The sequence below is a fragment of the Trifolium pratense genome, linkage group LG5, assembly GCF_020283565.1.
Source record: "Trifolium pratense cultivar HEN17-A07 linkage group LG5, ARS_RC_1.1, whole genome shotgun sequence".
NCBI lineage: Eukaryota > Viridiplantae > Streptophyta > Magnoliopsida > Fabales > Fabaceae > Trifolium > Trifolium pratense.
This window is the reverse complement of record NC_060063.1, coordinates 17654909-17673802: the sequence shown is the minus strand read 5'-3', so window position 1 is coordinate 17673802 and position 18894 is coordinate 17654909. Positions and strand designations below refer to the sequence as shown.

Here is an 18894-nt window from a genome sequence, read left to right as displayed (position 1 = left end):
GCATATCTCATTTGTTAATGTTCAAATTTTAAAAAATGTATCTATTTGTTTTTATTATTATTTGTTTATTTTACAGTGATTTATGGAGAATAAAAATAAAGTAATACATGATATTATTGCTTTTAATTCTTTTTTTTTATATATAAAATCATTGTTACTTTCCCTACTTTCAATTGATATCATATTTTTTATATAATAAAATCTACAAATGTATGTCTCACCCCGTGTAAGTTATTTTTTGCTTAATACCTCCATGTAGGTTTTTTTTTATCAATACCTATAACACCCTATGTCAATTTATCTAGAATATCGACAAGAGTGTACATAACTGAATCGGGAAACATTAAATTTTCATTACATATCGTCCGAATACATAAATAGGATTACAAAATCCAAGAGATTAATACTAAATTGAGCTAACAACTGAAAACATAAAGAAACTAAATCTTATACAAAATATAAGATAACATGACGTCAGCTCAACTAGCATAATCCAAGTATCTGAACTCCATGCTTGTAGACCATGATATCTCGATCGACCTGTTTATCTGAAATCAAATAAGTGGGGGATGAGAACAGTCACTTCGTCTCAGTGGATTCCTACTACCCAGTTACTATTGGTGTTTACACCGGGGCAACTAATGAACTAAAAGTTCCTTGATCGTGATTGTCAGTCCCTAACATAATTTCATAACATGATTTCATAAACATAATAATATAAAGGTGTAACACAGATTAATTATCTTGTTCATTTTAACATAACTAAGACACTCTGAGGTGAGCCGATCTCAGAGGCCTGACATATCCGTCGTCGATGATTATACGCATCGACACGGCATGAAGCTCACAATCGTAACATGATTGGATTCCTTGAATCCCATAACGTGGTACATAAGTAACCACCATGATTGACTGACTTTCTTAACTTAACTTAATTATCGTGATTGTTATCCTGCCCATGAATTCCCTCCCAGGGTATTTTTAAACTGTCCTGATTCCTGATACTTAATTTCCTGAAGTGATTAACACTCTATTCACATAATATTATCATATTGCTTACAAAAATACTTCAGAATAGTCAGGGATATAAAACGAGTGGATTATTATTTAAAACATTATTTTTGCAGAGTTCTGTTCTGCTACACTCGCTTGGCGAATCTTCATGCTCACCAAGCGAGAAAACCAGTACAGTTCCGTGCTTTGCATTTTCAAAGAATATATCCTAATTCCACTTACAATCCCATTCTTCTCTAGTTATAAGCAACATAACAATATTAAATGAATATCATGGAGATGGTTTTGGGATTTAAACCTTCTCACACAATAATATCTTAATTTCCTTAAAGTGGTCATGCATTAATAATTTGAGGAAACTATTATCATATTCTAGCTAATGTTATCATGCATATTTTATTTGGGGAAACTAATGGAGCTAAACTAACTAGAGTTTAAGGCTCTAAGGGAACCCACCTGAAATTGCTAGCAGTACCGAGCCATATCGCCCACTTAGAGCCATCCGATGGTGCCACTCGCATATGCAAACTCGCGACATATTTTTGCATAAAACTGCTACCTACTTCCGACCTCTAATTTTTGCATTTCAACTTCAAATCAAACTCTTACTCAGCCAATTAAGCATACATATTCAGTTCTGGAATCATTCCCCCAACATGAACTCACATTTTAGCTTACTCCGCAAAATTCATGCCAAAACCCATATGCAGTTTCCAGCATCAATATCCAAACTTCAAACGCGTTTTCCGAATCCATTTCTAATCCAAAACATATCAAACTTATATCCAAACTGAAGGGAATTAAGTGTAGAATCCGAAAATCCAACAATTACACAAGTCTGGGCTACACAGCAACTGCTATGACTCAATTAGTACCTGTACTGTCATACGAATTTTTCACTATAATTCCATAGAATTCAGCCATAACCATTCTAATCATACCAATCAGTTTTAACAACAACATCAGACCACAGTACAGCAACAACAACAGTTCATTAAGGTTGCTAAATCATTTTTCCATAATAATTTCTTAAATCCCAAGTCCTTTCCAACTTCTGCAAGTTTTTAGCTTCCTTAATCTTTGATCTCTCAATTACTTCTACTCAAATACCCATGATCTTCTCTCCTTGGAATCTTACATGCAAGTACCAAAATGGAACTAATTAAATCCTATAAATCATCTTTAACACCAAATAGAATGGACTTGTCAGAATAAGAAATTTGAAGAATAAACTCTATGACTTACCCTTCCTTTATCATGCTGCTGATTGAGAATTTGTTCCAGACTTTGCACATGCAATCAACACCATAAACACCTCTGATTTTCTTCAATTTAATGGAAAGGGTTTTGAAGATCTTGTGGAGATGGATTTGGGATTAATTTCCCGTAATAGAGAAAGAATGAATGGTTTGGAGTCTCGAATCCTTTGTTATAGCTCAATGACTAAGAGTTAACTAGAAAAGAGTACATGCAACCTTTTGGGTAGAAGAATGAAACATGGGTTATGGAGGAGGGGCGTGAGGTTGAAGAACGAGGGAGAGAAAGAAATGAGACAAGATGTTGTTCTGATTCTTCACAAATGAGGGAAATGTTTGGTATTGGCTTAATTATCATATGGAGTAATGGGTCCCACTTGGTAAAGGGGTTCTCTTTCTCTCAAATGGTCATAGTTAACTTATTCTTGAGTTCTTTAATTATCCCTTATACTTGTTCACTTATTTTCAATTAGTCTCCAATAATCAACTCTAATTAATATTTCTCTATTAATTAAAGTTGGGATGTTACAATCTATCCCCCTTAAAAGAATTTCGTCCGCGAAATTCAAGAACTTCTTCATTCATCACCAAAGCAAATTGTCTAGACTTTGTTTCTTAACAGATCATGATTCGGCGTTCAAGGTTATTAACCCCATACTTCGCTGCAATAGCATTTGTTTAGGTTACTTTTGAAAATCCTGCTTGTTCATTTCATACATCGAACTCATGATCTCAGCCCATAATACGACTTATAGGTGCACGCTCATCTTATATTAGCACTTTTTGTTATTTTCCTCGGTATAACCGTTCGCAACGCAACATTTCCTTTTTCCTTACTCTTCAAATTAATACCGGAGCCCACTTGTTCTTACTAGTTCACCGCATTATCCTTATGAGTTGAATCGTTCTCCCTTCACAATCTTTGTTCTCAAGGGTACTCCATTACTAACAATCCCAAGTTCAAACATGAACATATGTGTAACTTACTCGTCATACGTTCTTTTAATTATCTTACCGTCTTCCACATCCAATTCCTTGGAATAAAACTTTCTTCTTCCTAAATGGTTGTTGGCCTAAAGACCAACCTGCTTACTGTATTCTCCACCATTACTTGTTGCGCACTCTGATATCAACTTTTTACCATTATCTTCTGACTGCGTCATTACAACCTCGGTCTACAATTCCCGGGCAATGTCACACATTGTCTCATCTTATCTGGCGTTACTCATATTGTTATTACTTCTTGTACCGTAAACGTTACAAAGTAATACTCGCATCACTTAGTGACGTCCGATGCACCACTGTATAAATACTTCACCAAAATCTAACATGTCTGCACCACTTCACTCCTTATCTATTACAATTATTTCATACTCAAAGTCTCCTCATTGTTGCATTCAATTATAATGCCTGTATTGATCCAGTAACTACCCCTACTTCGACAAGCGACATTCTTCGCGAGTTGGTTCCTGTTTACTTATCATTTCACTTTGTTGTCCCTCGTCACAGTCAGTCTCCTTTTCTGACTTACTCTGATTATTGCTTCCAGCAATAACTCTATTACTCAACTTACTGCATTATATCATTATTTGGCTTGGTTGGCACACTTTAAAACACGGGACATCGACTGATGTTATGAGGTTATCTTAAGGGTATAAGCTTGGATATCATTACCGACTAATCCAAAAATCTCCTTGTCGCATAGCGCTTACGATTTTCTCATTCCATCGGTGTTCATTAAGGTTACTTCTTATGATGAGTCCCCTAACTTAATTAAGGTAAGATTTGGATAGAATTCTCTGATGCAATTTTGCGATAACGAGTTGTCTAAAATAGACTGGTCGCTAAGGGAAAGTAAAACACAATTGTCTCGATTTACCGATGGTGATGCTACTACTAATTGAGTTGACTAACTCTGGGTTGTTTGTTGATTAACAGATTAACAAGACATGTGAGAACTTGAACTAAAATTACTCGTGACCCTGCATAATTAATTAGACTTTTGTGATTATGAACCGGTCATTAGTAGTGAAACTAGAAGATCGAAGAATTTATTGATGGTAAACATAAGGTTACTGCTCTGAAGGTCAACATGAATAATTGATAGTCCTTTAAAGGAACATAACTCATTACTCTTAACAAGCCATTCAACTTTACATAGGTCCAAACTGAATACTGATAACAAAGGTGAAAAGCTGAAGACATTTCGTCAGAGTTACATAAGGATAACATTCTAACTGTGAATCTAATTCATTGATATTGAGGAATTAGAAAGGTTCGCAACATAATTGAATTCTTACGCTAAATGTAAGCGATAGATCGCAAAGCACCGGAAGAATTTATCTCTCTATCAAAATGAGATAAGTTCGAGGAATGTAATGTTCATAACTTACCAAGGCTGGCTGATTACAAATCATGCATCGCATCGATTCGATGAATTTAGCTGATTTAGAGTTCACATGAAAGGGTAGGTAACTGAAAGTCCTGATTCTGCCGGTGTATGTTCATGCTTCATGATTTATTTCCACAGACAGTTCTCTTGAATTGGGACAAACTTGATTCTCATTAGAATTTAGCTGATAAACTCTCACAATAGGTTTAACTGGATATGTTGGGTTATAAGCTGAGAGGTTTGAATACGAAATATTGGTTCACAACTTGCTGAAGTTATTATTGAACTGCGTTACTTGTTTATGAATTAACTGATAATGGCGTTTAATATGTCGGCTTAGGTGACTGATAGAATTGGGATTAAAAATCCAATCGTTACTCTATAAACGAAACTTGGCTGCTATTGGTCTGACTTGAGTACCGGTTACAGACTGAGAGGCTTAATTTATCTTGTTGGGGTCACTTAGTGTTCTCATTCTACGAGAATGGTACAACAAACTGACATTAGGAATTAAAGGAATGTTTGAAGTCTAGTTTGTCTTTCTCTAATAGTGTAGTTAATTGACCTATGTCACTGGGAAAACTACTGAACCGAAATGATGGTTTGACGAATTTGAAAGAGTTTAGTTCACTGACTTTTGATAAGTCTTATTTGAATTAAGTGCTTCTGGTTATTAGGTTCACATAATACATACACGCTCCGTTCACATAATTCCATTCTCTATATTAATGCATCCTTCAAACTCACTACAATTATCCGGTATTGTACTTCAATACAGAGTCTCAGTTCTACTCCGGTCAAAACTTACTTTGATATCGGGTTTTCCATTCCCAGACCGTATCCTTAAACCTGCTACCGTCAATTGAGCGCGTCCAGTTCGTGCATCTCTGGACATGCCTCTTACTACTAGTATTACGCCACGCACTTTTCCCAATTCTGCGCGCCACTTGTTGGCGTTACCCAACTTACTCTTGTGGCATCGATTACTGCAGTCCAAATATCTGCTTCTAACGATCTTCGTTCATACAACCTTCTGAGTTCACACTCCTGCTGCGTTCTTCTACTCGATCTCCTTGGTCCACTTTGATTCTCAACTGTAATACCCTGCCTACCATACACGATACTGAGTTGATCAGGCTCAGTACGCGATGATTTCAGCGTAAACAGTCCAGACTCCAAAGGGTTCGTACTACTTCGGATTGAATTCTAATGATCCACGACAAGGTTCGATACTGAATCGACCTGCTCTGATACCAATTATAACACCCTATGTCAATTTATCTAGAATATCGACAAGAGTGTACATAACTGAATCGGGAAACATTAAATTTTCATTACATATCGTCCGAATACATAAATAGGATTACAAAATCCAAGAGATTAATACTAAACTGAGCTAACAACTGAAAACATAAAGAAACTAAATCTTATACAAAATATAAGATAACATGACGTCAGCTCAACTAGCATAATCCAAGTATCTGAACTCCATGCTTGTAGACCATGATATCTCGATCGACCTGTTTATCTGAAATCAAATAAGTGGGGGATGAGAACAGTCACTTCGTCTCAGTGGATTCCTACTACCCAGTTACTATTGGTGTTTACACCGGGGCAACTAATGAACTAAAAGTTCCTTGATCGTGATTGTCAGTCCCTAACATAATTTCATAACATGATTTCATAAACATAATAATATAAAGGTGTAACACAGATTAATTATCTTGTTCATTTTAACATAACTAAGACACTCTGAGGTGAGCCGATCTCAGAGGCCTGACATATCCGTCGTCGATGATTATACGCATCGACACGGCATGAAGCTCACAATCGTAACATGATTGGATTCCTTGAATCCCATAACGTGGTACATAAGTAACCACCATGATTGACTGACTTTCTTAACTTAACTTAATTATCGTGATTGTTATCCTGCCCATGAATTCCCTCCCAGGGTATTTTTAAACTGTCCTGATTCCTGATACTTAATTTCCTGAAGTGATTAACACTCTATTCACATAATATTATCATATTGCTTACAAAAATACTTCAGAATAGTCAGGGATATAAAACGAGTGGATTATTATTTAAAACATTATTTTTGCAGAGTTCTGTTCTGCTACACTCGCTTGGCGAATCTTCATGCTCACCAAGCGAGAAAACCAGTACAGTTCCGTGCTTTGCATTTTCAAAGAATATATCCTAATTCCACTTACAATCCCATTCTTCTCTAGTTATAAGCAACATAACAATATTAAATGAATATCATGGAGATGGTTTTGGGATTTAAACCTTCTCACACAATAATATCTTAATTTCCTTAAAGTGGTCATGCATTAATAATTTGAGGAAACTATTATCATATTCTAGCTAATGTTATCATGCATATTTTATTTGGGGAAACTAATGGAGCTAAACTAACTAGAGTTTAAGGCTCTAAGGGAACCCACCTGAAATTGCTAGCAGTACCGAGCCATATCGCCCACTTAGAGCCATCCGATGGTGCCACTCGCATATGCAAACTCGCGACATATTTTTGCATAAAACTGCTACCTACTTCCGACCTCTAATTTTTGCATTTCAACTTCAAATCAAACTCTTACTCAGCCAATTAAGCATACATATTCAGTTCTGGAATCATTCCCCCAACATGAACTCACATTTTAGCTTACTCCGCAAAATTCATGCCAAAACCCATATGCAGTTTCCAGCATCAATATCCAAACTTCAAACGCGTTTTCCGAATCCATTTCTAATCCAAAACATATCAAACTTATATCCAAACTGAAGGGAATTAAGTGTAGAATCCGAAAATCCAACAATTACACAAGTCTGGGCTACACAGCAACTGCTATGACTCGATTAGTACCTGTACTGTCATACGAATTTTTCACTATAATTCCATAGAATTCAGCCATAACCATTCTAATCATACCAATCAGTTTTAACAACAACATCAGACCACAGTACAGCAACAACAACAGTTCATTAAGGTTGCTAAATCATTTTTCCATAATAATTTCTTAAATCCCAAGTCCTTTCCAACTTCTGCAAGTTTTTAGCTTCCTTAATCTTTGATCTCTCAATTACTTCTACTCAAATACCCATGATCTTCTCTCCTTGGAATCTTACATGCAAGTACCAAAATGGAACTAATTAAATCCTATAAATCATCTTTAACACCAAATAGAATGGACTTGTCAGAATAAGAAATTTGAAGAATAAACTCTATGACTTACCCTTCCTTTATCATGCTGCTGATTGAGAATTTGTTCCAGACTTTGCACATGCAATCAACACCATAAACACCTCTGATTTTCTTCAATTTAATGGAAAGGGTTTTGAAGATCTTGTGGAGATGGATTTGGGATTAATTTCCCGTAATAGAGAAAGAATGAATGGTTTGGAGTCTCGAATCCTTTGTTATAGCTCAATGACTAAGAGTTAACTAGAAAAGAGTACATGCAACCTTTTGGGTAGAAGAATGAAACATGGGTTATGGAGGAGGGGCGTAAGGTTGAAGAACGAGGGAGAGAAAGAAATGAGACAAGATGTTGTTCTGATTCTTCACAAATGAGGGAAATGTTTGGTATTGGCTTAATTATCATATGGAGTAATGGGTCCCACTTGGTAAAGGGGTTCTCTTTCTCTCAAATGGTCATAGTTAACTTATTCTTGAGTTCTTTAATTATCCCTTATACTTGTTCACTTATTTTCAATTAGTCTCCAATAATCAACTCTAATTAATATTTCTCTATTAATTAAAGTTGGGATGTTACAATACCCCTGTATTTTAATATTTTGTTTGGTACATATCACTATGTATTTTTTTTTATTAGAAAAATCACGTTAAGGTAAACCATAATTAATAAAATAATAAAATGAAATAGAAAAATAATCTATGAAGTCAATTACTTCATTCCTTTTATATTTCAGACAATGACACCTTTTTCTCTACGTGATAAGTATGAAGTTTAAGAATAATTTTTTTTAAGCATATCAATTTCTCAATTCCACATTTTTCCAATTCATTCTATAGTATAGTCATTCGAGGAGTTTCTATTATTTTATCAGTATATTTGTTAAATATCACATGAAAAATTAGACAAATAAAAAAATAATGAGTAAAAAAATAGAGTACAACATTTATTTATAAATAATAGTAAAAAAACATTTATAAGCATGATTTAAATCCAATAAAAAATAATACGAACAACAATTATTTTTTAATAAGTAAACATATGATTAAAAAAAATGACAATAAAATATAAAAAATATAAATAAATACTTAAAACTCTAACATCAATTGATAATACTTAATCCTAATTTGAATAACAAACAATGTTGTTCTTCCGTATATGGACCTGCAAATAAAGAATTATAACTCAAAATTAGTACAATTTTCTGATTATAGAATTAAACTTGAATATTTTATCCACTCCTCTGTTCCCAATCCACATGTCATCTCTCTCTCCTTTAGACATTTGTTTTCTTCAGGAGTATTTTATCTCATGTCCCTGTGTGAAAAAATTTCACATTTGAGAAGCAAAATGGGGCGATTTTAATTTTAATATTATTTATTTAAAAGTAATGAACAGTATAATTGTTTGTCATTTGCTTGACACAAAAAAAAATTTATATAATTTTTTTAAGCATATCTCATTTGTTAATGTTCAAATTTTAAAAAATGTATCTATTTGTTTTTATTATTATTTGTTTATTTTACAGTGATGTATGGAGAATAAAAATAAAGTAATACATGATATTATTGCTTTTAATTCTTTTTTTTATATATAAAATCATTGTTACTTTCCCTGCTTTCAATTGATATCATATTTTTTATATAATAAAATCTACAAATGTATGTCTCACCCCGAGTAAGTTATTTTTTGCTTAATACCTCCATGTAGGTTTTTTTTTTTATCAATACCCCTGTATTTTAATATTTTGTTTGGTACATATCACTATGTATTTTTTTTATTAGAAAAATCACGTTAAGGTAAACCATAATTAATAAAATAATAAAATGAAATAGAAAAATAATCTATGAAGTCAATTACTTCATTCCTTTTATATTTCAGACAATGACACCTTTTTCTCTACGTGATAAGTATGAAGTTTAAGAATAATTTTTTTTTAAGCATATCAATTTCTCAATTCCACATTTTTCCAATTCATTCTATAGTATAGTCATTCGAGGAGTTTCTATTATTTTATCAGTATATTTTTTAAATATCACATGAAAAATTAGACAAATAAAAAAATAATGAGTAAAAAAATAGAGTACAACATTTATTTATAAATAATAGTAAAAAAACATTTATAAGCATGATTTAAATCCAATAAAAAATAATACGAACAACAATTTTTTTTTAATAAGTAAACATATGATTAAAAAAAATGACAATAAAATATAAAAAATATAAATAAATACTTAAAACTCTAACATCAATTGATAATACTTAATCCTAATTTGAATAACAAACAATGTTGTTCTTCCGTATATGGACCTGCAAATAAAGAATTATAACTCAAAATTAGTACAATTTTCTGATTATAGAATTAAACTTGAATATTTTATCCACTCCTCTGTTCCCAATCCACATGTCATCTCTCTCCTTTAGACATTTGTTTTCTTCAGGAGTATTTTATCTCATATCCCTGTGTGAAAAAATTTCACATTTGAGAAGCAAAATGGGGCGATTTTAATTTTAATATTATTTATTTAAAAGTAATGAATAGTATAATTGTTTGTCATTTGCTTGACATAAAAAAAAATTTATATAATTTTTTTAAGCATATCTCATTTGTTAATGTTCAAATTTTAAAAAATGTATCTATTTGTTTTTATTATTATTTGTTTATTTTACAGTGATGTATGGAGAATAAAAATAAAGTAATACATGATATTATTGCTTTTAATTCTTTTTTTTTATATATAAAATCATTGTTACTTTCCCTGCTTTCAATTGATATCATATTTTTTATATAATAAAATCTACAAATGTATGTCTCACCCCGTGTAAGTTATTTTTTGCTTAATACCTCCATGTAGGTTTTTTTTATCAATACCCCTGTATTTTAATATTTTGTTTGGTACATATCACTATGTATTTTTTTTTATTAGAAAAACCACGTTAAGGTAAACCATAATTAATAAAATAATAAAATGAAATAGAAAAATAATCTATGAAGTCAATTACTTCATTCCTTTTATATTTCAGACAATGACACCTTTTTCTCTACGTGATAAGTATGAAGTTTAAGAATAATTTTTTTTTTAAGCATATCAATTTCTCAATTCCACATTTTTCCAATTCATTCTATAGTATAGTCATTCGAGGAGTTTCTATTATTTTATCAGTATATTTGTTAAATATCACATGAAAAATTAGACAAATAAAAAAATAATGAGTAAAAAAATAGAGTACAACATTTATTTATAAATAATAGTAAAAAAACATTTATAAGCATGATTTAAATCCAATAAAAAATAATACGAACTACAATTTTTTTTTAATAAGTAAACATATGATTAAAAATAATGACAATAAAATATAAAAAATATAAATAAATACTTAAAACTCTAACATCAATTGATAATACTTAATCCTAATTTGAATAACAAACAATGTTGTTCTTCCGTATATGGACTTGCAAATAAAGAATTATAACTCAAAATTAGTACAATTTTCTGATTATAGAATTAAACTTGAATATTTTATCAACTCCTCTGTTCCCAATCCACATGTCATCTCTCTCTCCTTTAGACATTTGTTTTCTTCAGGAGTATTTTATCTCATGTCCCCGTGTGAAAAAATTTCACATTTGAGAAGCAAAATGGGGCGATTTTAATTTTAATATTATTTATTTAAAAGTAATGAACAGTATAATTGTTTGTCATTTGCTTGACACAAAAAAAAATTTATATAATTTTTTTAAGCATATCTCATTTGTTAATGTTCAAATTTTAAAAAATGTATCTATTTGTTTTTATTATTATTTGTTTATTTTACAGTGATGTATGGAGAATAAAAATAAAGTAATACATGATATTATTGCTTTTAATTCTTTTTTTTTATATATAAAATCATTGTTACTTTCCCTGCTTTCAATTGATATCATATTTTTTATATAATAAAATCTACAAATGTATGTCTCACCCCGAGTAAGTTATTTTTTGCTTAATACCTCCATGTAGGTTTTTTTTTTTATCAATACCCCTGTATTTTAATATTTTGTTTGGTACATATCACTATGTATTTTTTTTTATTAGAAAAATCACGTTAAGGTAAACCATAATTAATAAAATAATAAAATGAAATAGAAAAATAATCTATGAAGTCAATTACTTCATTCCTTTTATATTTCAGACAATGACACCTTTTTCTCTACGTGATAAGTATGAAGTTTAAGAATAATTTTTTTTTAAGCATATCAATTTCTCAATTCCACATTTTTCCAATTCATTCTATAGTATAGTCATTCGAGGAGTTTCTATTATTTTATCAGTATATTTGTTAAATATCACATGCAAAATTAGACAAATAAAAAAATAATGAGTAAAAAAATAGAGTACAACATTTATTTATAAATAATAGTAAAAAAACATTTATAAGCATGATTTAAATCCAATAAAAAATAATACGAACAACAATTATTTTTTAATAAGTAAACATATGATTAAAAAAAATGACAATAAAATATAAAAAATATAAATAAATACTTAAAACTCTAACATCAATTGATAATACTTAATCCTAATTTGAATAACAAACAATGTTGTTCTTCCGTATATGGACCTGCAAATAAAGAATTATAACTCAAAATTAGTACAATTTTCTGATTATAGAATTAAACTTGAATATTTTATACACTCCTCTGTTCCCAATCCACATGTCATCTCTCTCCTTTAGACATTTGTTTTCTTCAGGAGTATTTTATCTCATATCCCTGTGTGAAAAAATTTCACATTTGAGAAGCAAAATGGGGCGATTTTAATTTTAATATTATTTATTTAAAAGTAATGAATAGTATAATTGTTTGTCATTTGCTTGACACAAAAAAAAATTTATATAATTTTTTTAAGCATATCTCATTTGTTAATGTTCAAATTTTAAAAAATGTATCTATTTGTTTTTATTATTATTTGTTTATTTTACAGTGATTTATGGAGAATAAAAATAAAGTAATAGATGATATTATTGCTTTTAATTCTTTTTTTTTTATATATAAAATCATTGTTACTTTCCCTGCTTTCAATTGATATCATATTTTTTATATAATAAAATCTACAAATGTATGTCTCACCCCGTGTAAGTTATTTTTTGCTTAATACCTCCATGTAGGTTTTTTTTTTATCAATACCCCTGTATTTTAATATTTTGTTTGGTACATATCACTATGTATTTTTTTTTATTAGAAAAACCACGTTAAGGTAAACCATAATTAATAAAATAATAAAATGAAATAGAAAAATAATCTATGAAGTCAATTACTTCATTCCTTTTATATTTCAGACAATGACACCTTTTTCTCTACGTGATAAGTATGAAGTTTAAGAATAATTTTTTTTTAAGCATATCAATTTCTCAATTCCACATTTTTCCAATTCATTCTATAGTATAGTCATTCGAGGAGTTTCTATTATTTTATCAGTATATTTGTTAAATATCACATGAAAAATTAGACAAATAAAAAAATAATGAGTAAAAAAATAGAGTACAACATTTATTTATAAATAATAGTAAAAAAACATTTATAAGCATGATTTAAATCCAATAAAAAATAATACGAACAACAATTATTTTTTAATAAGTAAACATATGATTAAAAAAAATGACAATAAAATATAAAAAATATAAATAAATACTTAAAACTCTAACATCAATTGATAATACTTAATCCTAATTTGAATAACAAACAATGTTGTTCTTCCGTATATGGACCTGCAAATAAAGAATTATAACTCAAAATTAGTACAATTTTCTGATTATAGAATTAAACTTGAATATTTTATCCACTCCTCTGTTCCCAATCCACATGTCATCTCTCTCTCCTTTAGACATTTGTTTTCTTCAGGAGTATTTTATCTCATGTCCCTGTGTGAAAAAATTTCACATTTGAGAAGCAAAATGGGGCGATTTTAATTTTAATATTATTTATTTAAAAGTAATGAATAGTATAATTGTTTGTCATTTGCTTGACATAAAAAAAAATTTATATAATTTTTTTAAGCATATCTCATTTGTTAATGTTCAAATTTTAAAAAATGTATCTATTTGTTTTTATTATTATTTGTTTATTTTACAGTGATGTATGGAGAATAAAAATAAAGTAATACATGATATTATTGCTTTTAATTCTTTTTTTTTATATATAAAATCATTGTTACTTTCCCTGCTTTCAATTGATATCATATTTTTTATATAATAAAATCTACAAATGTATGTCTCACCCCGTGTAAGTTATTTTTTGCTTAATACCTCCATGTAGGTTTTTTTTTTATCAATACCCCTGTATTTTAATATTTTGTTTGGTACATATCACTATGTATTTTTTTTTATTAGAAAAACCACGTTAAGGTAAACCATAATTAATAAAATAATAAAATGAAATAGAAAAATAATCTATGAAGTCAATTACTTCATTCCTTTTATATTTCAGACAATGACACCTTTTTCTCTACGTGATAAGTATGAAGTTTAAGAATAATTTTTTTTTAAGCATATCAATTTCTCAATTCCACATTTTTCCAATTCATTCTATAGTATAGTCATTCGAGGAGTTTCTATTATTTTATCAGTATATTTGTTAAATATCACATGAAAAATTAGACAAATAAAAAAATAATGAGTAAAAAAATAGAGTACAACATTTATTTATAAATAATAGTAAAAAAACATTTATAAGCATGATTTAAATCCAATAAAAAATAATACGAACAACAATTATTTTTTAATAAGTAAACATATGATTAAAAAAAATGACAATAAAATATAAAAAATATAAATAAATACTTAAAACTCTAACATCAATTGATAATACTTAATCCTAATTTGAATAACAAACAATGTTGTTCTTCCGTATATGGACCTGCAAATAAAGAATTATAACTCAAAATTAGTACAATTTTCTGATTATAGAATTAAACTTGAATATTTTATCAACTCCTCTGTTCCCAATCCACATGTCATCTCTCTCTCCTTTAGACATTTGTTTTCTTCAGGAGTATTTTATCTCATGTCCCTATGTGAAAAAATTTCACATTTGAGAAGCAAAATGGGGCGATTTTAATTTTAATATTATTTATTTAAAAGTAATGAACAGTATAATTGTTTGTCATTTGCTTGACAGAAAAAAAAATTTATATAATTTTTTTAAGCATATCTCATTTGTTAATGTTCAAATTTTAAAAAATGTATCTATTTGTTTTTATTATTATTTGTTTATTTTACGGTGATGTATGGAGAATAAAAATAAAGTAATACATGATATTATTGCTTTTAATTCTTTTTTTTATATATAAAATCATTGTTACTTTCCCTGCTTTCAATTGATATCATATTTTTTATATAATAAAATCTACAAATGTATGTCTCACCCCGAGTAAGTTATTTTTTGCTTAATACCTCCATGTAGGTTTTTTTTTTATCAATACCCCTGTATTTTAATATTTTGTTTGGTACATATCACTATGTATTTTTTTTTATTAGAAAAATCACGTTAAGGTAAACCATAATTAATAAAATAATAAAATGAAATAGAAAAATAATCTATGAAGTCAATTACTTCATTCCTTTTATATTTCAGACAATGACACCTTTTTCTCTACGTGATAAGTATGAAGTTTAAGAATAATTTTTTTTTAAGCATATCAATTTCTCAATTCCACATTTTTCCAATTCATTCTATAGTATAGTCATTCGAGGAGTTTCTATTATTTTATCAGTATATTTTTTAAATATCACATGAAAAATTAGACAAATAAAAAAATAATGAGTAAAAAAATAGAGTACAACATTTATTTATAAATAATAGTAAAAAAACATTTATAAGCATGATTTAAATCCAATAAAAAATAATACGAACAACAATTTTTTTTTAATAAGTAAACATATGATTAAAAAAAATGACAATAAAATATAAAAAATATAAATAAATACTTAAAACTCTAACATCAATTGATAATACTTAATCCTAATTTGAATAACAAACAATGTTGTTCTTCCGTATATGGACCTGCAAATAAAGAATTATAACTCAAAATTAGTACAATTTTCTGATTATAGAATTAAACTTGAATATTTTATCCACTCCTCTGTTCCCAATCCACATGTCATCTCTCTCTCCTTTAGACATTTGTTTTCTTCAGGAGTATTTTATCTCATGTCCCTGTGTGAAAAAATTTCACATTTGAGAAGCAAAATGGGGCGATTTTAATTTTAATATTATTTATTTAAAAGTAATGAACAGTATAATTGTTTGTCATTTGCTTGACACAAAAAAAAATTTATATAATTTTTTTAAGCATATCTCATTTGTTAATGTTCAAATTTTAAAAAATGTATCTATTTGTTTTTATTATTATTTGTTTATTTTACGGTGATGTATGGAGAATAAAAATAAAGTAATACATGATATTATTGCTTTTAATTCTTTTTTTTATATATAAAATCATTGTTACTTTCCCTGCTTTCAATTGATATCATATTTTTTATATAATAAAATCTACAAATGTATGTCTCACCCCGAGTAAGTTATTTTTTGCTTAATACCTCCATGTAGGTTTTTTTTTTATCAATACCCCTGTATTTTAATATTTTGTTTGGTACATATCACTATGTATTTTTTTTTATTAGAAAAATCACGTTAAGGTAAACCATAATTAATAAAATAATAAAATGAAATAGAAAAATAATCTATGAAGTCAATTACTTCATTCCTTTTATATTTCAGACAATGACACCTTTTTCTCTACGTGATAAGTATGAAGTTTAAGAATAATTTTTTTTTAAGCATATCAATTTCTCAATTCCACATTTTTCCAATTCATTCTATAGTATAGTCATTCGAGGAGTTTCTATTATTTTATCAGTATATTTTTTAAATATCACATGAAAAATTAGACAAATAAAAAAATAATGAGTAAAAAAATAGAGTACAACATTTATTTATAAATAATAGTAAAAAAACATTTATAAGCATGATTTAAATCCAATAAAAAATAATACGAACAACAATTTTTTTTTAATAAGTAAACATATGATTAAAAAAAATGACAATAAAATATAAAAAATATAAATAAATACTTAAAACTCTAACATCAATTGATAATACTTAATCCTAATTTGAATAACAAACAATGTTGTTCTTCCGTATATGGACCTGCAAATAAAGAATTATAACTCAAAATTAGTACAATTTTCTGATTATAGAATTAAACTTGAATATTTTATCCACTCCTCTGTTCCCAATCCACATGTCATCTCTCTCTCCTTTAGACATTTGTTTTCTTCAGGAGTATTTTATCTCATGTCCCTGTGTGAAAAAATTTCACATTTGAGAAGCAAAATGGGGCGATTTTAATTTTAATATTATTTATTTAAAAGTAATGAACAGTATAATTGTTTGTCATTTGCTTGACACAAAAAAAAATTTATATAATTTTTTTAAGCATATCTCATTTGTTAATGTTCAAATTTTAAAAAATGTATCTATTTGTTTTTATTATTATTTGTTTATTTTACAGTGATGTATGGAGAATAAAAATAAAGTAATACATGATATTATTGCTTTTAATTCTTTTTTTTATATATAAAATCATTGTTACTTTCCCTGCTTTCAATTGATATCATATTTTTTATATAATAAAATCTACAAATGTATGTCTCACCCCGAGTAAGTTATTTTTTGCTTAATACCTCCATGTAGGTTTTTTTTTTTATCAATACCCCTGTATTTTAATATTTTGTTTGGTACATATCACTATGTATTTTTTTTTATTAGAAAAATCACGTTAAGGTAAACCATAATTAATAAAATAATAAAATGAAATAGAAAAATAATCTATGAAGTCAATTACTTCATTCCTTTTATATTTCAGACAATGACACCTTTTTCTCTACGTGATAAGTATGAAGTTTAAGAATAATTTTTTTTAAGCATATCAATTTCTCAATTCCACATTTTTCCAATTCATTCTATAGTATAGTCATTCGAGGAGTTTCTATTATTTTATCAGTATATTTTTTAAATATCACATGAAAAATTAGACAAATAAAAAAATAATGAGTAAAAAAATAGAGTACAACATTTATTTATAAATAATAGTAAAAAAACATTTATAAGCATGATTTAAATCCAATAAAAAATAATACGAACAACAATTTTTTTTTAATAAGTAAACATATGATTAAAAAAAATGACAATAAAATATAAAAAATATAAATAAATACTTAAAACTCTAACATCAATTGATAATACTTAATCCTAATTTGAATAACAAACAATGTTGTTCTTCCGTATATGGACCTGCAAATAAAGAATTATAACTCAAAATTAGTACAATTTTCTGATTATAGAATTAAACTTGAATATTTTATCCACTCCTCTGTTCCCAATCCACATGTCATCTCTCTCCTTTAGACATTTGTTTTCTTCAGGAGTATTTTATCTCATATCCCTGTGTGAAAAAATTTCACATTTGAGAAGCAAAATGGGGCGATTTTAATTTTAATATTATTTATTTAAAAGTAATGAATAGTATAATTGTTTGTCATTTGCTTGACATAAAAAAAAATTTATATAATTTTTTTAAGCATATCTCATTTGTTAATGTTCAAATTTTAAAAAATGTATCTATTTGTTTTTATTATTATTTGTTTATTTTACAGTGATGTATGGAGAATAAAAATAAAGTAATACATGATATTATTGCTTTTAATTCTTTTTTTTTATATATAAAATCATTGTTACTTTCCCTGCTTTCAATTGATATCATATTTTTTATATAATAAAATCTACAAATGTATGTCTCACCCCGAGTAAGTTATTTTTTGCTTAATACCTCCATGTAGGTTTTTTTTTTTTTTTATCAATACCCCTGTATTTTAATATTTTGTTTGGTACATATCACTATGTATTTTTTTTTATTAGAAAAATCACGTTAAGGTAAACCATAATTAATAAAATAATAAAATGAAATAGAAAAATAATCTTTGAAGTCAATTA

At 28.0% G+C, this 18894-nt stretch overlaps 1 long non-coding RNA gene across 3 annotated transcripts; it reads right to left on the bottom strand.

The window, feature by feature from the left end:
• Positions 1-325: 325 nt before the first annotated feature.
• LOC123883654 lies at positions 326-8444 on the bottom strand. Of its 3 annotated transcripts, none has more exons than XR_006800355.1 (4): positions 7113-8426; positions 2260-6190; positions 1471-2147; positions 326-548 (listed from the first exon to the last, which is right to left on the bottom strand). It is a non-coding gene; the product is annotated as an uncharacterized LOC123883654 (long non-coding RNA). The 3 variants fall into 3 exon arrangements; XR_006800354.1 differs by having other exon boundaries at positions 1471-6190; positions 7113-7789; positions 7902-8426; XR_006800356.1 differs by having other exon boundaries at positions 1471-6190; positions 7113-8444.
• Positions 8445-18894: the final 10450 nt, after the last annotated feature.